The 9,040-nt window shown below is 37.1% G+C and overlaps 1 protein-coding gene across 3 annotated transcripts in view; it reads right to left on the bottom strand.

Moving 5' to 3' along the window:
- The window catches only part of ASB3 (ankyrin repeat and SOCS box containing 3), a 160,138-nt gene extending 151,098 nt beyond the window's left edge, over positions 1 to 9,040 (bottom strand). For 2 of the 3 annotated variants that reach the window (XM_008582603.1, XM_008582604.1), the window contains exon 1: positions 8,942 to 9,000. The gene's annotated coding sequence lies outside the window, so the exon portion shown is untranslated. Of the gene's footprint in view, positions 1 to 8,941 lie in introns of all 3 variants that reach the window. The other variant, XM_008582605.1, reaches the window with a different exon arrangement.

Raw genomic sequence — 9,040 nt, 5'->3', positions numbered from 1 at the left:
CGGTCATCTTTAAAAAAAAAAAAAAAAGAAGGCATAGAAAGCAAGACGGGGCTGTAGGACTAAAATCGGAATAGTTAAAATATTTATACAGGAGCTGGCCAATAGTTCACTTGGGAGAGCATAGTTCTGATAACACCAAGATAAAAGGTTCAGATCCCCATACCAGCCAGCAGCCAAATATATATATGTAACTTATATATATGTGTGTATATATATATATATATATAACTTATGTATATATATGAAACAGCCAAGCCAAACCTTTTACCAGCCAAATATATATATGTAACTTATATATATGTGTGTATATATATATATATATATATATATATAACTTATGTATATATATGAAACAGCCAAGCCAAACCTTTTACCACACTCCTTCACACATAGAAATTCTAGCAGCAACAGTACTGGTTTCTGGCCAAAACCACATGTTTTTTTTTTTAATTTCACAGTCTACCCTGGAATCATTACAGCATTTTCATGTTCCCTTTGTCATTTGGGTATAAGGTGGAAAGAGAGGAGGGAAGAGGCAACTCGTTTCTTACATTTCACCCAATGACCCTAAAGAGAACCCCAACAGCTGGTACCTTGCTCACTTACAAGGAGCTCAAGAATCACGAAAAAAAAATTTTTTTTAGCAAAACCAAAAGCACAAAGGAATGAAAATAACAACTGACCTGAAGGAAGCAGAGCTATTTCTGGAACAGAAGGTAAATATTTAAAATTTATAAGTGTTGCCCTCAAAGAAATTCATAAAGATACTGCATCCATTAAAAATGAACTGGAAAGTATAGAAACAAAAAACACAATCACTGAAAAAGAAATTCAAAAAGAGAACTGAAAGTCAAGGAAATGGACTTCTCGATTAATTTTCCATACTACTTAATTTTTTTGGTCTTTTTTCTCTCTATTTGGAAGAATCTATCTATGTGGTACGCTGAACAGAAAGGAGAAAATGAAAGGGAAACATAATTAAAGAAATAATAGAAGAAAATTTCGCAGACGTGAACAAATAGGACTCATGAAGTACCATGAAAGATGAATGAAAAAGGAATCACACCTAGAAGCAATCTCATAAAATATCATAGAACTAATGATAAAGAAAAGAGTCTAATAAAATTTTCCAGAGGAAAAAGTATGTCACCTGCAAAAGAAGAAGAATCAGACTGGCATTAGGGTTCTCATCAGATACAATAGATACTAAAAAGCAATGGAATGATGTCTTCAAAGTTTTGAGGAAAACAAAATGATTATGAACTAAGAAATCTATTGTCAAACTATAAATTAAATGAAAAGTCAAAGTAAAGGCATTTTCAGACATATGAGGTCTGTGAAAATTAAATTACCTCCTTTATATCCTTTCTGAAAAAAATTACTTGAAATTAGTTATACTCCAGCAAGGTGGAGGAAAAAAAATCTGAGACAAATGAGGACATGGAATACATAAAACAGTAGACCTAACTCAGGAGCAATACAAAGAAATCCCAGAATACAGGTATGCATGCAACTGACTTGTAAAGCAACTAGTCTAAATTAGAAGAAAGTTTTTAAGAGCTCAAAATATACCTTCAAGAACAAAATGAAAAAAATATATAAAAGAACAAAATGAATTCATTTTAGCAAATACAGTACTATTATTAGGAAGCTAACACAACACTTTAAGTGACAAAGGGTTAATACAATTACATGTTTTCACTGCAGTTCCAATTATACCTCTTTTATAATGAATGATGCTTATATAATTATAATGCTGTAGATGGTTTATAGGTTTTCAGTGAATCAACCTATGAACGAAGCATAGAGCACCTGAATAAAAATCACAGGATATAGATGTTATAAACATATAGTGGTAGTAGATTGTACAAGTAGTGAAAATAATAAAGGCTAACACATATTACATACTCACTATGTACCACACACTATGCTAAAAAAAAAAAAAAGCCTTACATGCAATAATTCATTGATAACAAATGGCAGCACTGAGTAGTGGCCAAAAGAATGGATTCTGGAGCCAGAATGTTTGAGTTTTAATGTCCATCTCCACTGCTTGCTAGTTTCATGATTGTGGACAAGTGGCCATATTTCGTTAACATGTGTTAACATGTGTTTTAAGACCTCTGAAATTGGGATGGTTCTTATACTTGATGGTATGTTATAACTGTAATTGGCAGCAGTTTCTTTCTTAGTAGTACATAAAACAATAGTGAGCCTTATTATCAATGGCAAAAGGGAGACTGTTAAAGTTTGAGACTTTAAGACAACAAGCAAATGCAAGACATGTACCATGATTGAATCCTAAATGAAAAAAAAAAGCTAAATAAAAAAACATTTGGGGAAGAAAAATAAAAATTGAAATCATTATTTTTCTAAGATGTAATAGTAGTATCATACCTTAGGTTATATAGGAGTCTCCTTATTCTTAGTCATCAACATTTTTTAAGGTCCAGGCTAGTTGTCTTGTAAAATATGCCAAATTTTAGATTTGTTTGATTATTTTTTTTTATTATCAGATCCAGGTTTAGCAAGAATACTTCAGGTATTGTATACTTGGAGTTTTAACTCTCCTTTCTTTTACCTTGTGCCTAAGAAATAATATTCACATTTGCACCTGTATATTTGCTGGTATTCTGTCATCTATGTATTCAAGTTGTATTTTAACCAAAAATGTCTGAAGCTCAAAAGCTTTTCTTTCCTTTATTTTTTCGCCAAATGTTAATCTCAATCATCTTAATTCTTTATTACCACAGAGTAAATTACATTTAAGAAGAGGAGTTAAGAGGAGAAAAAAATCAGTATCAAAAATTAAGAGAAAAGGGCAATTACCACCTTAGGCAGCCTATGGAGTAATTAGTGCTATATATTACCAGAGACCGCATATCAGCTGTTAAGTTAAACAAATGTCTTTATTTTTCATTGGCTTTGTCCTTTATACCTCAAAATGAGAAAAAATAATGAGATTTTGAGGAACTTTTAACTCAAAGCCTTAGTATTTGGTTCTCATTTCTGACTCATAATAATTTCAACTGGGAAAAAATTTGCAGTTTTATTCAGCCATATTTTATAACATGGCATAGATATATAATTTTATACATGTGTATATGTGTGTATTTTATTAGAACATGTTATTAACCTCCCTGTGTCTCAGTTTCCTCATCAGTAAAATAGGAAAAAAATGAAACCATAAAACCTATCTTTTAGGTTATGATGAGGAATAAATCAATTAAATAAATTTATAAAGCTTTTCAAGTAACTGAATTTATAAATCTATAAAGAACCTAAAATAGTACCTGGACACTGCATCTGTTCAATTAATAAAATGCTTATCCCGCCCACACTCAGGCACACCGCCAGTGCCAAGCAGCATACCAAAAACATCACCTTCATGTGGGTGGCCCACCACAGCCACCAGAGTAACCACGGCTGCCGCAAAAGTGGCCAGATGTCACAACCACCGTGCAGATGTTCTGCCAGCCACTGGAGTGCATTGACACAAGGAGAGTCACCAGGAGAGACCAAAAAAAAGAATAGGATGTCTCTCTCCACAAAGCCCATTCCAGAGTGACAAAAGAAGCATCTGCTGTACGATAATATTGTGGGACCTGAACACACCTTTCAGCATTGGACAGATCATCTAGGCAACAAGTCAACAGAGTAACCATTACTTTTTCAGAGGGAGAGAAGAAATCTAGGGTTATCATTGGTGGGAGGGGGGAAGGAAAGGGGGATGGGGAGAGATTAGATAAGGGGCATAAAGAATAAGTATGATTTGTAACAATATACATACTAATAATATTGATTTGTTCAACATATGTCAACATTGAATCCCAAAAATATGTATAATCAATTATGATTCGACAAAAAATAAATAAATAAAATACATAATAAATCTGAGTCTCCATAATAGTTCTTATATCTTACATTTGTTATTTTCTCCATTTTAAAGATAGGATAACTAAGCTCCAGAGAGGTTAAGTAACTTGCCCAGAGTCACACATCTAGTAGGTGGTAGAGCTGGGATCAAAACCAAAATAGTCCGGTTCCCAAGGCCCTGCTCCCAACCACCTTATTATTCTCTTATACAGAGTTTGCCTATAATTATTTATTCAGCCATTCCCTTACTGTCAGAAAAATCAGATATCCAGGTTTTTTGCCACTACAGATGATGCCACAATAAATATCTTTGTACATACATCCTTATGTACAGGGCTTTTATATTTAAGGGAAAGAATCCAAAAGGTAAAATTACTAGGCCAAAAGGTATGCATATTTTTAATTATAATAGAAATTACTAATTTAGTATAGCAAATCTAGCTTGTCCTTTTACAATATCTGGATTTCCTGTATTACTAAAATGCCACCTCTACTCCAATTGTACAAACATTCCCCTAACTTCTTCATATAGATATGTATCTTTAAGTCATTTGGAACTTAATTTGTTTGTATTTTATGATGAAAGGATCTGCCTGATTTTCTCCTAGATGTATAGCAAATCTTACTAGCAGCATTTATTAACTAAAACATCCCTTCCCACCAAGGTGAAATGTCACCCTTATCACATATTAAACTCACAATGTCATTCCCAATCCCCCTTCCTGTAATCGAACCAAATTACTTTCAATCTCTATACTGTATATGTCTGTGCTCATGCTCTTCCATCCACTTAGAATGGGCCTTTCCCAGCTTTGTAAGTACAAATCCTACCATGTTAAGGTCTTATACAAACACCAGGACTATTTCATTGATTTCCACCCTTTCTTCCTCTCATCCCTTGCTAGAGGTAAACATTCCTTTGAATGTTCACAATGCTTTATCTGTATAGTACCATTCTAAAAACACTCTCACTTTCTGCCTTTTAATATAATTAGTTACATACAAGTCCTATCTCCCTTTCTAGGTGATAATGATTTGGTGGGCTTGATCCATATCTAAGTTATTTTTATAGTACTCTTAGTATCTGGGACAGTACCTCCAAACCATATTTGTCAGATAAATAACTATACAACTTGCTTGATCTTCCCCAGATCTGTAGTTCTGCAGCTAACTGAAATACTGCATTAAGACTAACTCCCTTGTGGGCAGAAAAGGGTACCTTTGCCACATAAAGGAGAATTTATCTGGAATTTAAGATGCCAAATAAAGGGGAATTTATCTGGAATCCAAGAATCAGAAAGTTAAAATATATAAAATTTAAAATTGTGTATTCTGCATCATATTTATATGAGAAAAAGTCAAGAGACTATTAAATGAGGTAATATTGGTTATTTTTTCAAAATAATTTCTGAGGGCCGGCCCATGGCTCACTCGGGAGAGTGCGGTGCTGATAACACCAAGGACCCGGGTTCGGATCCCATATAGGGATGGCCGGTTTGCTCATTGGCTGAGCGTGGTGCTGACAACACCAAGCCAAGGGTTGAGATCCCCTTACCGGTCATCTTTAAGAAAAAATAAATAAATAAATAAATAATTTCTGGGCTGGGCCGGCCCGGTGGCGCACTGGATAAGTGCGCCGCTTGGGAAGCGCGGCGGCGCTCCCACCCAAGGGTTCGGATCCCACATACAGACCGGTTCCCACTCACTGGCTGAGTGAGGCGCGGGAGCAACACCGAGGGTTGCGATCCCGTTGCCGGTCCCCGGTCTGGTACGGGGGCAACACTGAGGGTTGCGATCCGTTGCCGGACACGGAAAAAGACAAAAGACAAAAAAATAATAATAATAATAATAATAATTTCTGGGCTATATGTTGGGGTTAATACAGATTGAGGACAATCTTGTACATCCTTACATCCAAAATCCTCTCCAATGTTAATTGACATGCATAATAATGACATAAATTCAAGATAACATTAAGCACCTTATAAATCATCAAACATAATGCAAACAGGATAATTTGCATTATAGTCAAAGTAAGTATTCACTACATTGCAAAATTTTTGGAATGCTAGAAACATTCCCTGCCTGTCCCTAAATCATCTTCCCACTCAGAAGCTAATGCCTAAAAATTTATCATCAATATTCATCCCTTTTATTTAAGAGTCTAACCCAGTGGCTCTCAACCAAGAGCCTTTAACCTGCCAGGGGACATTTGGCAATGTCTGCTGACATTTTTGGTGTCACAACTTGGGGTAAGAGAGGAAAGGGTGGTACTACTGGCACCTAGTGGACACAAGCCAGGGATACTACTAAACATCATACAACGCACAGGATAGCCCCCCACAACAAAGGATCACCCAGCTCAAAATGTCAGTAGTGCCAAGGTTGAGAAATCATGTCCTAACCTCTGCTAAAATGCAAAAACATATTGTTTTTATTACTAACCACCTCTGCAAGTTCTTCATTTCAATCCAATCAGGCCCTTTCTTTCCCCTGTACTCTTCCTCCATGTTGCCACATCCAACAGTCACTTACTTAAATCCTCATCTTACACAACTTCTCAGGAGCATTTGACCCAGCTAGCTAGTCACTCCTTCCTTCTTGAAACTTCTTTCTCTTGACTGCTTGAACATCTCAGTTTCCTGGTTTCTTCCTGCTTTAACTGGGCACCCCTTCTCAGTCCATTTTATCAACTCTTCATTGCTGTTCAGTATCTGTGTTGCAATGACCCTTGCCTTCCCTTCTTCAACCTCATTTTTTGCCTAGATGATCTCAGCCAGTACCAAGGCTTTAATGACATTTATATGTTGATAACCCCCAAATTCATAATTCCAGCCCTGATTTCCCCCTGAACTTCAGACTTACTTAATCAACTTGTTAGTTCCACTTGGATGTATAATTGACTTCTAAAGCTTAACATGTCCAAAATAGAATCTTGATTTTAAAATTGTTATTATTATTAATGTACATATAAATAAAGAGAATTAAAATACATATCAAGTAAAATGTTAAAATTGGGGAATCTGGAAGTTCTTTATACAATTCTCACAACTTTTATCTAAGTTTGAAATTATTTCAAAATAAGGGCTGGCCCATGGCTCACTCGGGAGAGTGTGGTGTTGATAATACCAAGGCCATGGGTTCGGATCCCATATAGTGATGGCCGGTTAGCTCACTTGGTGAGCATGGTGCTGACAACACCAAGTCAAGGGTTAAGATCCCCTTACCGGTCATCTTTTAAAAAAAGAAAAAAAAATTATTTCAAAATAAAAAGTAAAACAAACAAAAACACTTGATTCCCATTACTCCATATTCTGTTCCTTTATCAATCTTCTCTCTTTCAGTAAACTATATCACAGTTGTTCATGAAAAATATCTAGGCATCATCACTGATTATCCCTATAAAATCATATCACATCTAATCCACCATCTGTGAAGCTCCCTTCTTCTCATCATTCAAGTCCCAGCTCAAGTGTCACTTCCTCATAGAAGTCTACTCTAACCCTGCAACACATCACACAGGTATTCTCTTTCACATAACCCTACTTTGCAGCATTTACCAATACCAGAAATTATTTATTTGTTCTCCCCTCCTTACTAAACACAAGCTCCATTAAGAGTAGATTCAATCTCTATAGCACCAGAGGCTAAAACAAGGCCATACAAAAATTTTCCATTTTTATTTAGTTAAATATGTCTGTTTTTCTTCATGACTTTAGGAATTCCTATCTTAAACACCAAGATTATTCACTTACTCCCCTAAATTTTCTTCTATTATTTTTATTTTTGTACAATTAAATATTTAATCCACTAGGAATTCATCTTCGCATACTCTAGAAACAAGGGTCACCTCAAGTGATTCCAATGCAAAAAATCTACCACCTCAGGAAATTATGGCCTCCTGGGAAGCCTCTCCTGACCAACCCCAGAATTCCTCACTTCCTTCTTTATACCTCCTCTCTAACATCCCTCTACTATATAATCTACAGTACCTGCCTCATAAGGATTAGGACATAATACATATAAAGTACTTAGACTAATGCTTAGCACAGAGTAAATGCTAAATGTTAACTATTGTTATTACCACAATAGTTTGCAATTATTTTTATAGTCTACCTTGCTAGACTATAACAGAGGACAGAAATCCATTTATGTGCCATTTTACCAATCCAGTGGTCTGGCACACATGAAGCACTAATAAAAAGAAAATCTTAGAGATGAAAAATAGACCGCTCTTCCTACTTTTCGATTTGGTTCAAATTTGGGGAAAGGGGGGGCGAAGAGTCTTTAACAGATCTAGCAAAACAGGCTAGCTTTTCCTACCTCCCAGGAAAAGAATGGTAAGTACTCTGTGGCCAACACTGTAACCCACTATACGGGAAATTAAAACAGATAATGGCCTTTTTTTTTTTTTTTTTTTTAAGAGGGGGAGAAGAAGCCAAAACTTTTTGTCTAATTTTGAAATGTAGTCAGACGCGACTTAGTTCATAACCTCCCATAAGGAAACTTATCAGCTTCTTTGATAAAACAACAGCACAACACTTCAACCAGGGATGAAGGAGCCCCCCACAGGGGTAAAAATGCAGGGGCTGTGGTATCTAGCTGCCCTCCCCACCGAGCGAGAGTGCCCATCCATGCCAACCTCGCAGGATCACGGTATTCTTAGACAAGGGGATGGTGCCTTTCCTCACTCCGGGTTCCACCTCACACGGGGCTGCATTGGCTGCCTGCGTTACAAACTGCTCTGCGTTAGTCAGAAACTGCTGATTACGAAGATGACCACAGCCTACAGCAGACTGGGGGAGAAGCTTCAGGCGGGAAGGTGAAGTGTACCAAAGCCAAATGCAGAGAAATAGAAAAAGAAAAGCGGCGAGGGGGCAGATCAGTCAGGAGCACCTCCACCCCTCACTTCTCATCCCTACCACGGATTTTTTCATCTAAGGATCAGCACCCGCCCCGCTCACACTTTTCTTCCAGCTCCCACAGCAGTGCGGGCCAGCCACCGCCCACCCGCTGGAAAGCCCCGCGGGTGGCGGGAGGGAGCGGCCGCCGCCTCTGGACTCACCGGCTCGTCGTGCAACCACCTCTCTGATGAAAAAGCTGGTCGAGGTCGGGTCTCCGGGAGTCAGGTCCACGAAGGCCGCTGCATTCGATCCCCACGTCT

The sequence above is a fragment of the Galeopterus variegatus genome, unplaced genomic scaffold, assembly GCF_000696425.1.
Source record: "Galeopterus variegatus unplaced genomic scaffold, G_variegatus-3.0.2 Scaffold2678, whole genome shotgun sequence".
NCBI lineage: Eukaryota > Metazoa > Chordata > Mammalia > Dermoptera > Cynocephalidae > Galeopterus > Galeopterus variegatus.
This window is presented reverse-complemented; position numbering and strand designations above follow the sequence as displayed.